Genomic DNA, 23,019 nt, shown 5'->3' with positions numbered 1-23,019 from the left:
CGAGTAGGGGGCCCTGGCATGCTGAGAACAATGACCCGCAGCACTGGGGCCCTGGGGGGCGTCCTGAATTTATTGATAGGATTGCCAGATTGGGGCCTGGGCTGATCTGATCATCTAAGGGGTCTTTGCTTTCAAAGACCCCTCAGATGATCAGATCAGCCCAGGCCCCAATCTGGCAATATCATCAAAGCAAGGCAATTCGGCTGATTGATCTGGTGGTTGATAGGGGGGGTCTTTGGGCTGATGATTGATCTGGTGGCTGAGTGGGGGTCTTTGGGCTGATCTGAGGTCTGATGGGGATTGAGGTAGCTGATATGAGGTCTCTTTGCAGAGAGACTCACTGAGGCCAGCAGCAGCCATTTTAGTCAGATTACAGCTACTCTGCAGCTCTGTCTCTAATCTGACTGTAATGGCTGCTGCTGTATTCAGTCTCTCTGCCACTGCTGCTTTTAGGGTGGCCAGACGACCGGTTTTAGGCCTGACAGTCTGGTTTTTAGACTCCTGGTCCGATGCAAGGCCAGGACGGACGGCCATAATAAGTCCCCCTTTTTTGTTGTTAAAGATGATGGGACGGCGGGTCCGGCTTAGGCATAGTCACTGCTCGTCTGCCACTGCCCCCTTGCCTGACTCTATACTACAGTCACTCACCCCACCTCATTCTCTCTCTCTCTGCCAGACATTTCTGCCAGCCTGAAACCTGGCCCAGGAGCAGCACTCATTCAGCCAGCCAGAGCCCACACTGAGCCCATCTAGCCTCCAGCATTCAGCCTTGCCAGTTGCCACTGACTTTCAGCAGGTCGATTCAGCAGCTTTCAGCCGGAGCCAGCTCAGGTTATAGTTCTTATCTGGCCTTGGTATGTTCTGTATATTATTATATGTGAGCTGACCTGGTATAAGGTATACATCTTCTGGTATATTAACATGTATAACTTATACCCGCTGTACATATATAATCATATAAGGAGATACCAGGTTATACCAGCATGGTCCATATCACTATATACAGGAAGATGTATAAGTTATACCAGCTGTACATATATATAATTATATACATAACAGGAGATGTCCAGGTTATACCAGCTGTACATATATACTTATATACAGGAGATGCACAGGTTATACCAGCATGCTCCATATTGGAGAGACACATGGAGGAGTTGGGGACGCATATTCAGGGTTGCAGTTTATGGTGGAATTATAAGAATAATTAGGTTAAGGTTTTTTTTTTAACTTTATTTACAGAAAACAAATTCTTCAAAGTATGGCATCCTATCAACATAAGAGTGGTGCTCAGAAACGTAAACAGAAAAGGGAAGACAGTTTGAGAACTTCCAAAAATAAGCAGCTACTTTTCCACTCCTACACCTGCTAGTGTTCCTCCTGTACAGAGTAACACTGAAAGTGAAATGTCTGTGGAAAGTGCTATTGATGTCCGAGAGGTGGAAATCAGCGAGTGCACTTACTCCAGTTCTTTAGATGTAGCAGGTGACGAGAATCCCGATGAAGGTAGTAGCACAAGTCTACCAACTAAAGAAATAGTGCAGTCAACAGAAAGCACCAAATCAGGTGATGATTTTGAATTGTTTAAATCTACAGAGGTTTCTATAGAAAGTATTGTTGTGGGAGAGAAACATGTTACTAATAGAGGACATTACCCTATTACAATAATGGATTCCAATATCAAAAGATTTATAATAGCTCATGGCCCGTGCCGACCTCCAGGACCTTTTCCACGAGATGATGAGAGAAGGTGCTTTTCTGAAAGCTATTATGTACGAGTTACAAAAACAGGCCTTAAGATCCCTGTGATGTGGCTATGCTACTCACCTAAACTGAATGTAGCCTACTGTGAACCATGCTGGCTGTTTGGGGACCGTAAAAAGACAGGATTTGAACCTGCATGGGCAAAAGGAATCCAGAAATGGCAAAGGCTTTCTGCAAGAATTCAGGCTCATGAGTCTTCCAAAACTCATATAGAAGCCTGTGTAGTGTATGAACAGTGGAGGTAGAATAAAACAATAGATGAGGAAAATGAAAAGCAAATTAGACAGGAAAAAAACTATTGGAGACAAGTATTACATAGGATTGTCAATGTAACGTTGACAATGTCAATGGCTAATCTTTCCTTCCGTGGTCATAGAGAAAAACTTGGCGAGGTAAACAATGGGAATTTTCTCTCCATTCTAGAGCTGCTCAGCGGAGTATGACCCTGTTCTAAAGCAACTCCTCCAGTTACCCCAAAAATCAGTAAGATACTTGAGTCCTAGAATCCAAAATGAAATTATAGACATACTTTCAAATAAGGTCCGGAACATCATTGTGTCTGAAATAAAACAGGCACCATTTTTTTCTATTATAATGGATACTACACAGGATATATCAAAAGTGGACCAAATGAGTCAAATAATAAGATAGGTTTCTGTGGAAAGAGATGAAAGCCAGAGAGCAACTAGTGTGGAGATCAAAGAGGTTTTTCTAGGGTTTCATGCCGTTGAGGACCAGAGTGCTGCAGGCCTTGAACATGACATTGTCTCGTGCATAGAGAGCAACGGCCTCAATATAACAAAATGTCGTGGCCAGGGGTATGATGGGGCAGCGACAATGAGTAGGGTGTATTCTGGTGTTCAGGCTCGAATTGCACAGAGAGAAAAAAATGCCTTGTATGTACATTGTGCAGCTCACAATCTCAACCTGGTACTTCAGGATGCTGTTGGGAACATACCAGAAATTTCTAGTTTTTTTGTAAGTGGTCCAGGAATTGTATGTTTTTTGGGGGAAAGCATACGCAGATGGAACATTCTTTCATCATGTTCTTCAGAGTCCTCAATTACATTGAAAAAACTTTGCCCCACTCGATGGTCATCTCGCCATGATTCACTGCTTGCTCTACGCTTTCGTTTTGTGGACATTATGCAAGCTTTAACAAAAATAAACTTGATGTCATCCAAGCCAAAAGAAAGGGATGATGCTGCTCGCCTTAGAAAAAAATTAGGATCTTTTCAATTTGTTTGTCTCGTTGTCCTGCAAAGCAAGATTTTTGACACCATAAATGTGGTTTCTAAATTGTTGCAGTCAAAAAATATAGATTTATCCAGTGCAGCACATCTTATACAAAAGGCAGCTCAAGTCCTTTCAAAATATAGGGATCATTTTGATGGAGCAAAACAAACAGCGGTAGAACTGGCAGAAAAGTGGGACATCCAGCCGCAGTTTGAAAACAAGAGAGCAAGAAAAGTGAAGCGTTACTTTGATGAACTTTCAATAGATGAAAGGTTGCAGGATCCAGAACAATACTTTAAAACCGGTGTGTTTTATAGGTGTTTAGACATTGTGACCAACCAGCTGTCCAACCGATTTGCTGGAATGAGAAATGTCATGCAGCGATTTAATATACTACAGCCTACAGTACTTGCCTCTGAAACCGATGATGATTTGTTCAAAGCTGCTTCACAGCTACAGGAATGCTACCCAGAGGACGTGTCACCAGCTTTCCCAGAACAGCTTCTGAGCTTCCGATCAACATTTCAGGAAGAGATTCGTAGATGCTCCACTGTAAAGGACCTTTCTCACCTTCTAATTGTTGAAAATTGTGCCTTGTCATCCAATCTACAAGATGTGTGCATAGCGTTGCTGCTGTTCCTCACCATTCCAGTTACAGTTGCACGTGCAGAAAGGTCCTTTTCAAAATTAAAGTTTATACAAAATTACTTGAGAAGCACCATGTCCCAACAGAGACTTTCTGGCCTAGCTCTGTTAAGTATTGAAAATCAGAGAGCTAGAAGACTTAACATTGAAGCCATTGTGGACAACTTTGCTGAAATGAAAGCACGGCAGCGTCCATTTTAAAGAGATTCGTAAGTTTTCAGTTCTGCCTTGAGTTCGGCCTTCAGTTCTGCCTTGAGTTCGGGCCTCGTTTTGGACCTTTGTTGCATGGTTTTAAATTGTTGTACTAACCAAGTTATTTAACAGTTTATTCTTTATTGTTACTAAAAGGTGCTAATACATGGTTGTTCTTTGGATACTTTCTGCAGATCGATCTTCTCGTTGTGTTGTGGATGTTTGTTGAAAAGTTCTGTTAAAGAAGATTTTAATGTTACGGAGCTGGAAGGCATCACGTTTGAATTTACCATGTTGGAAGTTACCATTGTTTGTCTTGCAATCCTGTTTCATGAATAAGATTCTTCGTTATGGAAGATTTGAGTAAGTTACTTCTATTATGTGTCTGAACTACAGTGGAAATAGTATAAAGTGGTAAGTTATTGCTGTTTCTTATTTCTGCAGGTTCAGACTTCATCCAGCTTGCTGTAGCAAATAAAATACGGTTTGGAACCAGCGGAGAATTTGAGTAAGTTGAGTTATTTTTTTTTTCTTGGTCCAATTGTACAATAATTGTCACAATAGAGGCAAAGGCAAAAGGATGGTAAATAAAAATGTCTCTTAAATTGGTGAATGAAAATTAGCTTCATAGACTAGTTTATCACAACAGAATTAAATTTCCTGTATTAATGTGTCTGCCTTTTCTTATTTTATAGGTATGTCTCTTTTCAAGAAGGATGAGGATAGTTTTTGGAAGAACACCAAACTGTTAATGCCCCTAAATAAAGTTAGTTTTTGGTGGAGTAAGTACAGTATGCATCATTTTTTTTGTTCATTCTGCATGCTTATGACATATAATGTACATACCTCCCAACTCTTACCCCTGGCAATTCGCTCAGAGGTAGAGCTTGGCAGGACAGCAAGATTGGCATTCAAAATCAGACTTTATCGCACAAAGTGGTACTATTGGGACTGGAGGCATGTTGGGTGAATGGTAGGGGCGGTAGTGGGGGTGGGTGCGGCGGCAGGTTGGGGGGGGGGGGCCCATGGATCAATTTCGCACCGGGGCCCCATGGATTGTGTGTACGCCACTGCCCCTGATGCACTCGTAGAGTAGAAACTCCCAAAACGTGACCCCATTTTGGAAACTACGGGATAAGATGGCAGTTTTTTTGGTACTATTTTAGGGTACATATGATTTTTAGTTGCTCTAAATTACACTTTTTGTGAAGCAAAGTAACAAAAAATAGAAATTCTGAAATTTCATCTCCATTTGCCATTGACTCTTGTGGAACACTTAAAGGGTTAACTTTTTGGAGTTTCTACTCTAGGGGTGCATCAGGGGGGGCTTCAAATGGGACATGGTGTCAAAAAACAAGTCCAGCAAAAACTGCCTTCCAAAATCCATATGGCATTCATTTCCTTCTGCACCTTGCCGTGTGCCTGTACAGAGGTTTACGACCACATATGGGGTGTTTCTGTAAACCAGGCATGCTCAACCTGCGGCCCTCCAGCTGTTGCAAAACTACAACTCCCAGCATGCCTGAACAGCCTACAGCTATCAGCCAACAGCAGGGCATGGTGGGAGTTGTAGTTTTGCAACAGTTGGAGGGCCGCAGGTTGAGCATCCCTGCTGTAAACTAAAGAATCAGGGCAATAAGTATTGAGTTTTGTTTGGCTGTTAACCCTTGCTTTGTTACAGGAAAAAATGGATTAAAATGGAAAATTTGCCAAAAAAATACATGTTTTGGCACAGTTTTTTTTTAATTATTTACAACATTCATCTGACAGATTAGATCACGTGCTATTTTTATAGAGCAGGTTGTTACGGATGCAGGGATACCTAATATGTTTACTTTTTAAGTTTATTTAAGTTTTACACAATAATATCATTTTTGAAACAAAAAAAATCATTTTAGTGTCTCCATATTCTGAGAGCCATAGTTATTTTTTAGGCGATTGTCTTAGTTAGGGTCTCATTTTTTTCAGGATGAGATGACTATTTTAATGGTATTATTTTGGGGGGGCATATACTTTTTTGATCGCTTGCTATTACACTTTTTGTGATGTAAGGTGACAAAATTATGGCTTTTTTTTACACCATTTTATTTTTACATTGTTCACCTGAGGGGCTAGATCATGTGATATTTTTATAGAGCAGGGTCTTACGGACACGGCAATACCTAATGTGTACTTTTTGATTTATTAAGGGGATAAATGTTTTATTTTTTTTTTCAGTTTTTTTACATTTTTTTAACCCAGACCCACTTGGTTCTTGAAGATCCAGTGGGTCTGATGTCTGTATAATACAGTACACTATATAGTGTACTGCACTTCACTTACACTTTGTCTGAACAGATCTCTGCCTTTTGCACAGATCTGTTTAGCACCATGGACAGCAGGATGCCTGAGAAGGCGTCTTGTTGCCATGGGAACCTTCCCGTCTGTCACAACTGAGCAGACGGAGAAGGGGGGGGGCTCCCTCCCTCTGTGACTCCATCCTGTCCCCCTCCCTCTGTGACTCCATCCTGTCTGGGGGCTGCAAAGGCACAGCAGCCCCCCGATGGGAGAGGGAGCTCCCTCCCCTTCCATACAGCAGTCCCTACGGACCGTGGCATGCAAGGGGTTAAAACGGCCGCACCTGCCCCACACTGCCGCCCGCCTCCCGCAATCCTTCCCCACGCTGCGCCTGCAGGCACAAAAACACAGAGGGCTGCAGGGGGGCTTAACTTCGAAATACAGCCACTTTGAGGTTTCTAATCCCTGTGGTCACGGACCGCAGGAATGAGAAACTTGCATAAGCGCTACAAACTGCAAGTCTGAATTGACCTGTGGTTTGTAGCAATCGGCAATGCGGGGGGGGGTCACAGGACCCCCCCTAGGCATTGTCACAGGGTGCCTAGTGAATGATTTCAACAGGCACCCTGTTCTGATCACTGCCAGCCATGCAGCAGTGATCAAACGACACAGGACGTACAGGTACACCCTGTGTCCTTAAGTACACCCCACCAGTTTGGGGTGTACCTGCACAGTCTGAAAATGGCAGCACTGATTGGACAGAATGAGTCTGTGCATGCAGTGATGGCCAGTTCGCATTGTTCGCCTGCGAACATATGCGAGCTGCCATCTTTTTTCATAAGTCCGGTGAGGTGCAGGTAAGCCCTTACCTGTGCCTGTCTGAAACAAATGTGATCAGTGGGAGCAGGCGGTTCCGAGAACAACCGCCGGGGCCTTTATCGGAATGTTCTCGGAACTGCCTGCTCCCACTGACCGCATTTGTTTCAGACCGGCTCGCGCACAGGCACAGGTAAGGGCTTACCTGCGCCTCGCCGGACTTGTGAAAAAAGATGGCAGCTCGCATATGTTCGCGAACTGGCCATCACTATGTGCAGGTACACCCTCCCCCCCAACTGGTTACCTCTCTGTACCCGTAATGCAGATGGCTAGCAATTCATCCATAACATAGTAGAAATAATAAAGAAATGACACATCATGAAGCCATAAGAGTAGATGCTCCAGAACTGTGATCACATGGGGAATACATGAAGATATTAAAACAGGCATGTCAGGAGTGTTGAAAGGTCCACTTTAATACCGCTGCTACCACCCACATTCTAACTCTGGGAGGACGAGTAGAGCGAATCGAATCCAAGAAGTGGAATTCGATCCAAATTTCTGTATAAATTCAATTTGCCTAGAAGCCGAATTTCCTTGTGCTTCGTGTCAGCAAATTGATTTATCCTGAAATTCAAACTTACCACTTCCATTTGCGCGCAAAGGGCCGGCGTGATGACTTAATCTCGCGCAGCACAGGATTTTGGCCAAGATCTTCAAGCAAGATGTCGCCCGTCGCGATCAAATGGAGGCGGTAAGTTTGTCAAATTAACAATAAAAACAAAATTAAATCACTCACAGCTCTCAGTCAGTACACCCGCTTTTTACAAAAAAATGCGCTTCGTGGCAAAGTAATTCGTCACAAAGCAAATTTTTTTTTTAACTTTGGCAAATCAGCAGAATCGAATTTTCAATAAATTCGCTCATCTCTAAGGACGAGGCATGGGTCTTTCGTTTAGTACTCTCCCATTTTCCAGACATATTATTATGAGGCCTATAAATGAAAAGTCAGGGGTTTGGTACATAGAATATAGATAGAATATTAACTGATACTAGCAAAATTCCAAGTGTGTTTTAATTTAAAGACAGAGGCAAAATTATAGCTTAATTAAACTTTTTTTTCACTTAGACTGTGTAAGTGCATAGTTATAACTTTTCTTCTTTTTTTTTTTTTTACAGCGTTTCTTTCTCAAAACCTCAAGTTGCTACATAGGCTTATTGCCAGCAGAGCACCCCAAATAGCATTCTGCTGCTATGCTGAGCAATTGCAATTATTGGAACGACATAAAATTCATGTTAACTCACTAATATACTTCATTCACCAGTTCTCCGTTCTCTTCCCTGCGTAAATTCTGCACAAACATCATGTGGTCCAGTCCTTAAACTTGTCATCCACTGCCCATTTTGGTGGCTCTACCATGGAGCGCTTGTCCTCGCTATGGTCACATGTTTCCAGTTCCATGTGGTCACATGGTATAGATACAGTTGAAGCAGTTCAGGAATACCATGTGACCACATAGAACTGTAAACATGTGACCGTAGTATGGATGCGTCCTCCACGGTATAGGGGATCTTGACGAAAAATTAATGAGAGGATTGATAACCCCCAAAAAATAGTCCCTGTACAGGGTCACCCTTATTGAGATAAAGCATAACATTTACCATTTATGCTAAAAGAAATACAAGTGTGATCCATTAAAACTATGGAGGTCCCGCTGTCACTATTATGTTATGGTGTACAGATCACGTCTATCACCTGATAGGATATTGGAGTGAGGTGTTGGCTCAAAGTGCACATGAAATTCTGGTGGGGGGGTTGATCCACAAGTATTTTAGGTATCTAGATATAGGTATCTAGATTACCCAATATGTCCCAGGTCTAGTGGTCTCTATGTGGTCTGGCTGCAGGACTACCTACTGGATTCTTCCAAAATAGCAGAGAAGCACTCGATTTTGTGAATACTCGCTTTAGTGAGCAGTCATACATAGGTGAGAAGAGTGTACCACTCCTGAGGTCTCCACTTACTCCTTTCTCACAGCCCTAAGCTGGGGAAGGAGAGAGGGGAAGTAGGTACGTTCAGATCACACATACACACTCCTATCAGAACCTAGGTGTGGAGAAAGATCTCCTCCACTGATGGGGTCCTACTGAATCTGATTACTTTAGCCTTGATTTGCTCATGTTTATTCTGAAGGTAATCATTTCAGGGACTTGTCATTTAAATATATGATTTCCCAGTTTATTGGATAATGTAGAGATGATATCTTCAGCAGCATGATATGTTTAGGGACAGACAGAAGATAAGGAGGAGTAGCTGGTGGGGAGGGAGCTCTCCAGAGGGATCTGATAAATGATGCTGTAATCTTGTAGATCACAGGATGTCAGCCACACAGGAGAGAGACAGCAAGCCTCAGACTGGAGGTCAGACTAGAGATCACATGGCCAGGTATCCATAATCAAAAGGGTCTAAAATGTATGGATGCATCTGAGCAAGCTAGAAAATTGCTGGTGAGTTGACATAATTTGCGCTGATGAAAATAATCCTATACTGCTTTTTCCAATGGTCCCCTGGCCCTGGGGGGCTTCACTATTGGCTGGGGAAAAAGGCAGGTGCAGGGTTATAATAAAATGTGGCAGGTCCTTGAGCTTCCCCTTAGCACAACCCAAACTCCCCTGATGAAGCCAGTGCCCTGGTGAAACATGTAGGGAGGGTTTGCTCATTGGACATCCTTTTTAGGCAGGGAACAGCTATTCTACCTCTGGCACAGGATAGCGCTTGCTAACAGACAGACCTACAGAATCTACCTCCTGATGGAAGTGTGTGTGTGGGCAACTTTAGAAAACTGCTGGTGAGTTAGAATTCTATGCGCTGATGAAAATAATCCTACATAGCTTTTCCAATAATTAACTGCCAATATTATATTATACTCTATGCAAGTCAGTTTTTGGACCCTTTTAAAATATACTTTTTATTATTTATCTTTAAAATAAATGCCCCTTGTTGGTAGCTTGATGTCATACAAAGAGTGCAGGCCTCCAACCGGCTACTCTTATTGTATAATAGCGTCCTGCCACGCTTATGACATACAAACAAACAGACTTACACAGTGTACAATGTGAATTGGAAGGTCAATGGTTAGTATGGGAGTCTTTCCCTAGTACACACTTCTTCTAACCTTTGCCCAGGGGTCGCCCCTGAAGGTGGGGTGTCCTGTCCTGCGTACCTTCTTTCCTTTCCCTGTAACACCCTAACAGTGATAGTGTAGTGTAAACAATTAACAAATATATGATACTGCCACAACATAGATAATTGTTGTACAATGCAATGCCCCAACGCGTTTCGCCTACTCAAGGGCTCCTCAGGGGGTCTTGGTTCTAGTAATACAGATAATATAGTAACACTTGTTACAGTGTTTATCAAGTGATAAATACGATAACACTGTTTGCAGTGTCTGGGTAGATGGTACAATCACCATATATACATCGTTTCATTCGTCGTCTCAAATAAATATTGCAGACGTCATAATCAATAATGGTACAACAGACCTTATCAGATGGGGGCTGGGTATTGCGCTAGCTCCTATTTTGATAGTGGGTGCTGCTACCTGTAATCCAATATAGTGTATATAATAAAAAACAAGTACTAGATACATGTAAGGATGTATGTAGAGAGACCCCTTAACCGAGGTCATACTCTTTGCTTCAACATCCAAGGACATTCAGGTACACTTACAGTTAAGCTCCCAGCTCCTTACGCGACTGCCTCCTCCCAGGGTCGATACGGCAGTGGTATACATGGGAAATTCTATTATTTTAAAGTCCATGCTCCTCAGGCCCTTCCGGCCCGTGAAACGCACGCCGCGACCTTACTTCCGGTCTGGTGGAACGCATACGTCCCTTCCGGTTCTGCGAATCGCTAGGACGCCGGCCTCTATTGATTGCTAGAAGTAGGTAGAGACGCTTGCGCTCCTTAAAGGCTATGCAGCGAATAGTTTAACCCCTAATATGCCTCCTGCATAGGGGGAGGTGTCCCCCAGTGACTACTGATACTATAATTCTATTTGTCCATCCAATGATTAGGACATGAGGGAATCTGGGATCTTCAGATCCAGATCCAGACTCATAACAGATTACAATCATGACCCTGGTAGCGTCATCTTGTATTTATTTGAGTGCTTCCCGCACTCATGACCAATTTTTGTACTGTCACTAGTAACTTAAACAGAGGCTTTAGGGGCCTATTTCTCTTTACAGGGTGATCTTTTTTCATTTTTTATGCTGATTTGCTTTTATCCATTCCTATTTTTATCTATTTATGCTATCCAGTTTCATAACATCCATCTAGAATGTAATCCAATCCCACAGTCAGACCAGTTGCTCTTTTCTAGCTGTGGGGTTGTTCAATAGACCAGACCTACACTATTCAATAAAGCAAGAAAAAGATGATCTCTCATTCAAGCCTAAGGGTGCTTGGGACTTGCATCTAAAAATCCATTCCGCTTCCCTTTGAAGGATTTTTTTATTCCAGTCTTCCTTTCTAGGGGACATGGGTACACATTCCAAAGCAGAAAATTTTAGAGCCTTAACACTTCCTCCATGGAATTCATTCACATGATCGGCGACTGGCGTGATACTCTTCTTCACTACGTCATTCAGGTGTTCACAGATTCTTTTCCTGAGTTCCCTATATAATCTTTTGGGCATGGGCATTGACAGATATACACTCACCTAAAGAATTATTAGGAACACCATACTAATACGGTGTTGGACCCCCTTTTGCCTTCAGAACTGCCTTAATTCTACGTGGCATTGATTCAACAAGGTGCTGGTAGCATTCTTTAGAAATGTTGGCCATATTGATAGGATAGCATCTTGCAGTTGATGGAGATTTGAGGGATGCACATCCAGGGCACGAAGCTCCCGTTCCACCACATCCCAAAGATGCTCTATTGGGTTGAGATCTGGTGACTGTGGGGGCCATTTTAGTACAGTGAACTCATTGTCATGTTCAAGAAACCAATTTGAAATGATTCGAGCTTTGTGACATGGTGCATTATCCTGCTGGAAGTAGCCATCAGAGGATGGGTACATGGTGGTCATGAAGGGGTGGACATGGTCAGAAACAATGCTCAGGTAGCCCGTGGCATTTAAACGATGGCCAATTGGCACTAAGGGGCCTAAAGTGTGCCCAGAAAACATCCCCCACACCATTACACCACCACCACCAGCCTGCACAGTGGTAACAAGGCATGATGGATACATGTTCTCATTCTGTTTACACCAAATTCAGACTCTACCATTTGAATGTCTCAACAGAAATCGAGACTCATCAGACCAGGCAACATTTTTCCAGTCTTCAACAGTCCATTTTGGTGAGCTCGTGCAAATTGTAGCCTCTTTTTCCTATTTGTAGTGGAGAGTGGTACCCGGTGGGGTCTTCTGCTGTTGTAGCCCATCCGCCTCAAGGTTGTGCGTGTTGTGGCTTCACAAATGCTTTGCTGCATACCTCGGTTGTAACGAGTGGTTATTCCAGTCAACGTTGCTCTTCTATCAGCTTGAATCAGTCGCCCCATTCTCCTCTGACCTCTAGCATCAACAAGGCATTTTCGCCCACAGGACTGCCGCATACTGGATGTTTTTCCCTTTTCACACCATTCTTTGTAAACCCTAGAAATGGTTGTGCGTGAAAATCCCAGTAACTGAGCAGATTGTGAAATACTCAGACCGGCCCATCTGGCACCAACAACCATGCCACGCTCAAAATTGCTTAAATCACCTTTCTTTCCCATTCTGACATTCAGTTTGGAGTTCAGGAGATTGTCTTAACTAGGACCACAACCCTAAATGCATTGAAGCAACTGCCATGTGATTGGTTGACTGGATAATCGCATTAATGAGAAATAGAACAGGTGTTCCTAATAATTCTTTAGGTGAGTGTAAATCACCCCTTTAGTCCTACAATTGATGAAATCTCTTATAGTGAAAATCCTACCAGTCAACGAGCATGTAACTGTTTTACATGTAGAAATGGAAGCGCACGGCTTGCATGCTCCACATCTAAACATACCCATGGGTCTACAGTCCAGCCAGGTTCCTGACGGCACCACAGGTACATAGTGGCTGCGCACTAGCCTGTCTCTCAGGCTTCTGGCTTTGCTATATGTAATACTTGGATAGGACATGATGTTCTTACTCACTTCGGGATCCATTTTAAGGATTGGCCAGTACTTTTCTAGTATTTCTTTTACTTCTTTATTTGCAGTGTCATAGATAGAAATAAGTCTGGTCTGTGCTTTTTCACATTTATCATGTTTTTTAGGGGTAAACAAGGCCTCTCTATTTGTACCCAGAGCGTGCTGAAAAGCCTTCCTCAGAGTTGTCTTGGGGTAGCCCCTATCCCATAGTCAATAGTATAACTTTTTAGTTTCTAGATGGAAATCCTCCAGAGATGAACAGTTTCTGCGCAAGCGCAGATACTGTCCTCTCGGGATGCCCCTCTTTAGTGGGGGCGAGTGGTGGCTCTCCCATCTTAAGATAGCATTAGTTGCTGTGGATTTCCTAAACACATTGCTTGTTAACCTTTCCCCCTGCTTGTAGACTTTTACATCCAAGAAGCTAATACATTCAGTCTGGATCTCAGAAGTAAATCTAAGGCCGATCTCATTGATGTTAAGGGCATCCACAAATCTCACAAACTCATCTCTTGTTCCATTCCACAGCACAAAAACATCATCGATGTATCTTGTCCAAAAGGCCATTTTGTCCTGCCACCATGTTGTGTGGCCAGGGAAGACAGTGTTATCCTCCCACCAGCCCAGGAATAGATTGGCGTACGTGGGGGCACATGCGCACCCCATCGCCGCCCCCCTGAGCTGGTGGTAAAAATCCTTCCCTGAACAATAAATAGTTGTGCTTCAAGACATATTCCAACAGGCAGAGGATAAATTGGTTGTGATTTCTAGGATTTGTCCCTCTCGTACTGAGATCATACTGGATTGCTATTAATCCCTTTTCGGGGGGGAATGCTACTGTATAAGGACTCAACGTCTATACTCAATAAGGAGCATTTATTTTAAAGATAAATAATAAAAAGTATATTTTAAAAGGGTCCAAAAACTGACTTGAGAGAGAATAATACTAATGAGAGGACCTACAATATCTCAAAACATAATAAAACGTGTTAACAAATATTATACTTTATGCAAGTAAGAAGGGTGACTTGTATCTAGATGTGCTAGAACGAAATCCGTGATATGGAACGAAAATTGTGAGAAGAACCAGACAACATGTAATGTCTATGGATAGCTGTAATCCTGCCTTCTCCACCTTACTCATTATACAAGTTAAAAATATATAATACTGGTGAATAAAACAAGACTCAACACAAGATCTTCACAGCCTTCTGCAGATCATAGGGAATATTTCATTAGACCGTATCTCCATCTACCTGATCATCCTGTGGGACATTGTGATGCTCTTCTGAACCATTCTGTGGAAGAAGAGGACTGGGACATCTCTCCGATGTTCTTCTCTTCTTCTTTACTGTAGGAAATACATCCAGGGACTGAATTAATTTCTTACATACAAATAATGATAGGACATGTGTATTTAGTCATGTCTATTACCTGGTGATGTGAGAGGCCGGTGATCCTCCATCATGACATCCTTGTACTGATCTTTGTGTTCTTCTAAATACTCCCACTCCTCCATCGAGAAATAGACTGTGACATCCTGACACCTTATAGGAACCTGACAACACAATGATACAGTCATCACCCAGATCAGATTATAGCGTTCCTGTATAATGTCCCAGCATTCCCAGCAGTGTCACCTCTCCAGACAGCAGCTCAATCATCTTGTTGGTGAGTTCTAGGATCTTCTCTCTATTGATTTCCTCATGTATCAGGGGGTGAGGTGGAAGCTCCATGATTGGGCTAAGGGTTCTTCCCCATCCTTCAGACACAGGGTCCTGACAGCGCTCACTACAGGTCTTCTTCACTACTGTGTAGTCCTGGTTATGGATAAACACAGTAATAAATACCCCTCCATACATCTCCAGAGTCCCTCCCCTCACCAGTGATGTCCATCTGTTAGTAACATAGATAATATAATGTAATGTGACGTCATCAGAATCGCTCACCTTTCCAGTAAGCCGGAAGAGGATCTCTAGGGTGAGATTTATTATCCTCTCCGCCATCTTGTACCTGTCCATTCTTGCGAGGTCAATCAGAAGAAGGATCTTATATAGAAGATCTCCACTGAGAGGATCCTATATTGTAAGAACCTTAATGTAAAGAAGATGAGATGATGTAAAATCCTAAAAAAAATCCCATGTAAAATACAATTACTGGAGATAATAAGAGAAGACATCGGAGGAGATAATAAAGTGTAGATGTTGTGTTCTCTCTTTTTATAGTGATCGAAACAAATGTGTGAGGTCAAGGCAGTGTCATGGTATGTCACATGACCCTACAGCCAATAGAAGACGTCATCAGTGATGCCAGTATGAACAGCACGTGACCACCATAGAACATCATAGGCCTCAACGGTCAGGTGATATACATACTATCATCAGAGCTCCAACCAATATTGTCGTTGCAGTGGTGTAAACAGACTGAAGGAGACCACAGGAGCCTCAGTGCTGGAGCAGTGGAGAATTTTACAGGTCCAATCAGAGTAATTGTAAAACACTGTGGAATATGTTGGCGATACATAAATAAAGATTATTATTACTATCTAGACAGACATTGGGTTGGCAGATTTGTTTTTTGGCAGCTCCTCACGACCACTGATGTTGTAGTTGAATATATTTATTTTTAACAAGCAGTATGACGAAATACAGCGGTCATTAAAGGGTTTCTCTGTACTCAGGATAGGTCATCAATATGAGCTCCAACTCCCAACACCCCTGAACAATCAGCAGGTGGCGTTTATACAGATACATGTATATGTGGTTACACAACATTTTTAATTACTTGCTAATATGAAAGTATTCAGATCCAGGTGCTGGTTTGAAAAATGTTGAATGTTTCCAATAAAGTTTGTATAATCTCTGCTTCTTTTTTGGGCCTCCCTAATGTATATTTCAGACATATTATTCCCTGTTTCAGCTGCACAGCTAGATGCATTTCACTAAGAAGCAGGGAATGTATCACTTCTGTGAAATCTGCCATCACTGTATTGCTGTGATGTCCATTTCCTTACTTCACACAATGTTTGTTTTCAGCTCCGGACCTCACAGAAAAGATAAGGAGGAGTAAATCACACTTACAGAAAGGCAGAAGCCAGGGGCGTTGCTAGGTTAAAACATTTGGGCCTGAGCCCCAGATGTTTTGTCTCAGGTTGCAAATGTACTGCCTGCCAGATAGGACAGCAATAAAGTTGAATCTAAGGATGGCAATACAATTGAATCTAATGCATTGGAAGAACTGAAGGACATGTGATGACATCACAGTCCATGTGATCAGTGCTGAAGGGAGTGGTTGAGGACCTGCAATGATGTCACCATCATGCGACAAGTGCAGGAGAGGATGGCGCTCTGCAGTGAAGAGAAGTCCTGGAGAAAAAGCTGTGGCGAGGTCTACATGAAGAGAGGTAACTGAAGATAAAGATTTGGTGTGAGAGGCAGAGTCATGGGAGGGTTGTGGTTATTTAACTGGGACTGTTTGTGTAACGGTCACGTACACACACACACACAGGGGGGAGGATAGTGACCACTGTGCTCCACCCTCACCCTTGGCCCTGCCTGCTTGCCTCACGAGTCCTGATGACAGGGGACAACTGGACGGCAGTCCCTAACTTAGGATACTTGCTGGGAAGACAGACAAGACAAATAACGGATAGTGAACGGACCGGGTCAACACCAAGAGAGCAGCGTAGTACAGAGGGATAAGCAAAGAATGGTCAGGAGAAGCCGGGGTCAAATACCAGGAGAGTAGTGAAGTACAACAGGAGTCCGCAAAGAATAGTCAAGTGGAAGCCGAGGTCAGAATACCAGGAGGGATGTGCAGTACAGGAGGAGCAGGCAGAGGATCGTCAGGGAACAGGATCAGGTAAGCATACAGAAATCAAACAATCGCCAGGAACCTAAATTAACAGGCAATCTGTGGCCAGCAGGCTGCCTGTTAAATACTGGCTAGCTGGGGTCATGTGACGTGGCCAGCGTCACATGACCCGCACTAGGAAGAACAGCTGAGCACCGAGTACCCAGCTTGGTGCTCAGAACTCCACAGGGAGTTGCTGGGGAAACGGAGGACGCCGGCCGCGCAGAGGAGATGTACCCGGCCAGTCCGTCCCGCCCCCCTATCACCTGCGCAGAAACGGGACGCCGGCGGCGCTGAGGAGAGAGAGTGCCCCGGCGTCTCATGACAGTTTGTTAGGGCTGAAGGGAGGGATGAGACTGCGTGATGCTATTTACATGGGACTGAACGTTGGAGGTGGCTGGGGCAGGGTGATGTTATTTACATGGCACTGCGTTGAAGGTGAAGGAGGGAGTGATGTTATTTACATGGGACTGAATGTTCAGATACTAGAGAAATAACAGCAACAGCATACAATTATATTGCAGTCATAATATACACGGGTACAGTATATTTAAATTGCAAATACATTTTAGTCATCCACTGCAATACTGTAGAATTCCTCATCCTTTGCTAGAAGTTTGTATAAATCATTGATGTGACTCCATTATACCGGCTGATCCCTAGTTCCCTGAGCTATCAACGCCTGTCGCAATCTCGAGGCAGAGTATGACGTATTTGGAGAGTTGCACCACAAACCCCAGACTTTTTCAAATTTTTGTGGCGTGTTACGCTGTTTAAATACCAACACTAGATATGGTGTGATCTGATTTATCTGTAATTTCCACATGGATAGGTTCGGTGTATTAGGGTCATACCATCTTAAGGCAATACATTTGCGGGCCATGAACAATGGCTCTCTCATGTAATGATCCCAGTTATCTTCATTCGCCAGTCCCAGCAGGCAGATTTCAGGAGTACAATCTATCTGGACCGGCAACAGACTGGAGAGAAAGGCGGTCACCTCCCTGCAGAATTGGGCTGCAACTCCATATCATGTGCCAAAAGTCTGCTTCCAGTTCTCCACATCGTGGGCATGCTGTTGATGATGCTCTACCCATTCTGTGGAGCCTGGTTGGGGTTAAATATGTTTGGTGAATAATATACAATTGTATTATTTTATTGTTGACTGCTGGCGATTCCTGTAAATGTGATTCCAATAAATCTGTTATGGATTCTTCTGTGAGTGTGGGTATCATTCTTTTCCATTTATCTATTACCTTGCTTGTACTAAATGGGAATAAATTGCCGACACTAGTCCTCTAGGACCCTGGGTTTTAACAACCCCTATTAGTGGATATTTCAAGATCACGATGTTGGTGCTTAAAAATGCAGCCTGTATGGCTGACCTAAGTTGTAGATATGAAAAGAAGGGAGTGCAAGGAATATTATACTTCTGAGACAGTATCAAACGTCATTAATACTTCCTGATAGTATAGATCACCAAGAGTTTTAACCCCTGCTGCTTGCCATCTTCAAGCCCCCATGACTACTTGTACCTGTGGAAGCAATTGACTGGCCCACAGAGGTATAGCTTCCCTCCAGATTGTTTGTGCCAGTCCATGCAGCGGTTTCTGGAATTTAGGAGGCATTTCCAGGACCGACCATATTAAGTGACAATTTAGGAAACACTTTAGAAAGTACTCTGAAGTGGGTAGGTCCTCCGCAGTATACCAGGTTCTAATAAGCCTCAGTTGACCTGCTAAATAGTACACATAGTAATCTGGTAAAGCCATACCTCCATCTATTTTTGGCTTTTTTAATGTGTCTAGGCTTAGTTTAGCACGTGAAATTCCCCATATAAAAACTCTAGTCAAAGGACCAGATTTATCATTACAGTTACATCTCACTCCACTTTTACATATGTCCAAAGTCACTTTTGGCTAAGTCAGATTTATTAATGGTCCTTTAATACTGTGATAAATGTGGTTTGGCGGTAGCAGTTTATCCTTCAGTAGGTGGCTTTACAAAAGTCGCATGTTTAATGAAAAATTTGCTGGAGTGCAATTTTCTGCAACTTTTTAAAATTGTCGCAATAGTAAATCTGTCTAGAAACTCATTTACATAAGAAAACAAATCCACTTTCAGAAAACTGGCGAGCATAGCGCAAAGCCAATAAAAGTTGCTCATTTTTGTGCAGTTTTAGCGATTGCGCAAAAATTTTCAACTTTTTCACTCCATTATTTTGACTTGAGATAAAAATAAATCTGGCCCAAAGAGTCTATTTCCCTAAATATTGATTTAGGTATATGAACCTCCGAGTGTGGAATGGCGTATAACACCTTAGGAAGTATAATTATTTTAATTAGATTGATGCGTCCTGCCACCGAGATGGGTAATGTTTTCCAGTTTTGGAGCCTATTTCGTATATGATCCTTTAAAGGGTAACTATTAAGAGACAAAGCCTGTGAATATCTTTTAGTGATGTGTATGCCTAGATATTTGAATGTATCTACTACTTTTAGTCTCTCAACATGGGGGAGGGGGGGGGGGGACCAGTCCAACCTGCCTTGCCCAAAGCCATGTAGACAGATTTCTCCCGGTTGATTCGTAGGCCCGAATACATCCATCAAAGCCACTGCATTTTTAAGGGAAGAGTCAGGTGATGATAAATATAAAATCATGTAATCTGCATAGAGACCTAAACAGACTTCTTTCTCCCCCATGGTCACCCCGAATAAAGTGTCTCTGCTCCTTATCCTAATCGCCAGGGACTCAATTGCCAGTGCAAACAGGAGTGAAGACAGGGGACAGCCCTGTCTCCTACCCCTATGGAGAGGACATTTTCCAGATAACTCTTCATTGATCAACAGCCTTCTGATTGGGTTACTGTACAGTCTAGTAATCCATTTGAGGAATTGTGGGCCAAACCCACAGGCAGCTAATTGTGGGCCAAAACCTCAGGCAGCTAATCAGATAGGCCCATTCTATAGAATCAAATGCCTTGGCAGCGTCTAACAAAGCCAAGGCCCAATCCTCATTTAGGGAGAATCCAACTTGTGTAACTACCTGAACCCATCTGATGTTCTCAGTGGTGGATTTCCCAGGCATGAATCCCGTCTGATCCGGATGAACCAACGATAGGATTACCTTATTTAAACGAGTGGCCAGAATTCTGATCAATATTTTGTCATCTACATTTAATAATGCTATGGGTCTATATGAACCACACTCTGAAGGGTCCTTATCAGGTTTAAGTAATAGTACAATAGTGGCTTCCATAAAAGTCTTGGGTAAGAGTACCCTATCCAAGGATAATTGGAGAGTGGATAACAGTTGAGGGGCTAGTACCTCCACATATTTCATATACACTTCTTTAGGGAGTCCATCTGGGCCAGGCGATTTCCCATTATTAAGGTTTGATATTGCTTGCATTATTTCTTCTAAGCTAACTGGATGATCTAATTGGGCACGTTGTGATGTAGTAAGAGTGGGTAGAGATATGCCCTCCAAATATGCAGTTCTCTGCCTCAGTCGCTGTTATGCTAGATCTGTATAAATCTTTGTAGAAGCGTGTAAAGGTGCAGAGAATCGCCTCTTGTGTGTTGTGCAAGTGTCCTGCGTGGTCTCTAACTGGCTCAGTTTGTGAGATCCGTTCTGGGCTCTAACAAGTGGTCCAAAAACGGATCAGTTTTGCCCTAATTTTTTTTTTATGGAAAAGGATCCGCTCAGAATGCATCAGTTTGCCTCTGGAGGTGTACGCTGCTTGCAGCGTTTTGGTGTCTGTCTGACGAAACTGAGTCAAACGGACCGGTTCTGACACACAATGTAAGTCAATAGGACGGAACCGTTTTCACTGACACAATTTGGCACAATAGAAAACTGATCCGTCCTCCATTGACTTTCAATGGTGTTCAAGACGGATCAGTCTTGGCTATGTTAAAGATAATACAAAGGGATCCGTTCTGAACGGATGCAGACGTTTGCATTATCTGAACGGATCCATCTGTGCAGATCCATGACGGCTCCGCACCAAACGCGAGTGTGAAAGTTTCTTAAAATCGTTGAGGAGGATGAATTATGACAAACTAATAGAGCCACTAATTTAGCTAACTGATTACCCAGCTCGAACGCTGTCTGCCTATCAGCTTTGTCTTTAAGTGTCGCTATATATTGTCTGCCCGCTTGAAGCCAAGCAGTTCTGTTGGCGTCTGCCGGGTGATAAATACATTGCTGTTCTAGTGTAGTGCATAAGGCCTCCAGCTCCACCTCTGAACGTTTGGTATCCTTTTTTATAAAAGAAATGCTGGAGTGCATTCGGCCTAAGGCTACTTTCACACCTGCGTTTAGGTGCGGATCCGTCTGGTATCTGCACAGATGGATCCGCACCTATAATGCAAACGCTTGTATCCGTTCAGAACGGATCCGTTTGCATTATCATGAACAAAAAAAAAAGTCAGGACGGATACGTTTAGCTCCGCATCGTCAGGCGGACATCAAAACGCTGCAAGCAGCATTCTGGTGTCTGCACCCAGAGCAGAATGGAGGCTGAACGGAGGCAAACTGATGCATTCTGAATGGATCCTTTTCCGTTCAGAATGCATTGGGGCTAAACTGATCCGTTTTGGGCCGCTTGTGTGAGCCTTGAAACGGATCTCACAGGCGGACCCAGAAACGGCAGTGTGAAAGTAGCCTTACTCTCACGGATCTCGGCCTCTTTCAGCTACAAGCATACAATGTGCACCTCGCGCAGCAAACAGCGTCAAATACAGTTCTAGTCTGAACAAGTCTGTAAGGATCGCTCAGAAATAACTGCAGCTGCAACAGAAACTGCACAACCATAAAACTCCACCACTTTATCAGGGCTCCAATACAAAAAAAGGTGTTATGTCTGTATAAACCCACGTATCTAAAGAAATGTATCTATAACATGATGGGCAGTGCACCTACCATTACATGGTGCACCCTGCTGGATACTGCCGCCTGCACCCGCTCAGTATAATGGGGTCCGGCAGAGATCAGGCCTCTACACAACTAATACCGCTGCACGCAGAATATTCTGTCCGGCCGATTCCCGCCGTTCTCTGGTGTGAACGTGGCCTTACCCGATGCCCTGCCCTGCACTCTGCAGTACCTCCGCCGCACTGCGCAGCCGATGGAATAAAGACTCTGCAGACAGAGGTAGAATATTAATGCGGTAAAATCTAATTGCAGTTTATCCATCATTTCACAATTAGTACTGGGCGCGAATATTCGAATCACAAATATTAATCGCGAATATCGGCAGTTTGAGAATTTGCAAATATTTAGAATATAGTGATATACAGTACAGACCAAAAGTTTGGACACACCTTCTCATTCAAAGAGTTTTCTTTATTTTCATGACTATGAAAATTGTAGATTCACACTGAAGGCATCAAAACTATGAATTAACACGTGGAATTATATACATAACAAAAAAGTGTGAAACAGCTGAACATATGTCATATTCTAGGTTCTTCAAAGTAGCCACCTTTTGCTTTGATTACTGCTTTGCACACTCTTGGCATTCTCTTGATGAGCTTCAAGAGGTAGTCACCTGAAATGGTCTTCCAACAGTCTTGAAGGAGTTCCCAGAGATGCTTAGCACTTGTTGGCCCTTTTGCCTTCACTCTGCGGTCCCGCCCACCCCAAACCATCTCGATTGGGTTCAGGTCCGGTGACTGTGGAGGCCAGGTCATCTGGCGCAGCACCCCATCACTCTCCTTCATGGTCAAATAGCCCTTACACAGCCTGGCGGTGTGTTTGGGGTCATTGTCCTGTTGAAAAATAAATGATGGTCCAACTAAACGCAAACCGGATGGAATAGCATGCCGCTGCAAGATGCTGTGGTAGCCATGCTGGTTCAGTATGCCTTCAATTTTGAATAAATCCCCAACAGTGTCACCAGCAAAGCACCCCCATTACACCTCCTCCTCCATGCTTCACGGTGGGAACCAGGCATGTAGAGTCCATCCGTTCACCTTTTCTGCGTCACACAAAGACACAGTGGTTGGAACCAAAGATCTCAAATTTGGACTCATCAGACCA

General features: G+C 43.3%; 1 pseudogene; it reads right to left on the bottom strand.

The window, feature by feature from the left end:
- The window catches only part of LOC122941903, a 34,908-nt pseudogene extending 12,993 nt beyond the window's left edge, over window positions 1-21,915 (bottom strand).
- Between the last annotated feature and the right edge of the window lie 1,104 nt (window positions 21,916-23,019).

The sequence above is a fragment of the Bufo gargarizans genome, chromosome 6 (genome assembly GCF_014858855.1).
Source record: "Bufo gargarizans isolate SCDJY-AF-19 chromosome 6, ASM1485885v1, whole genome shotgun sequence".
In the NCBI taxonomy this organism is placed as follows: Eukaryota; Metazoa; Chordata; class Amphibia; order Anura; family Bufonidae; genus Bufo; species Bufo gargarizans.
This window is presented reverse-complemented; position numbering and strand designations above follow the sequence as displayed.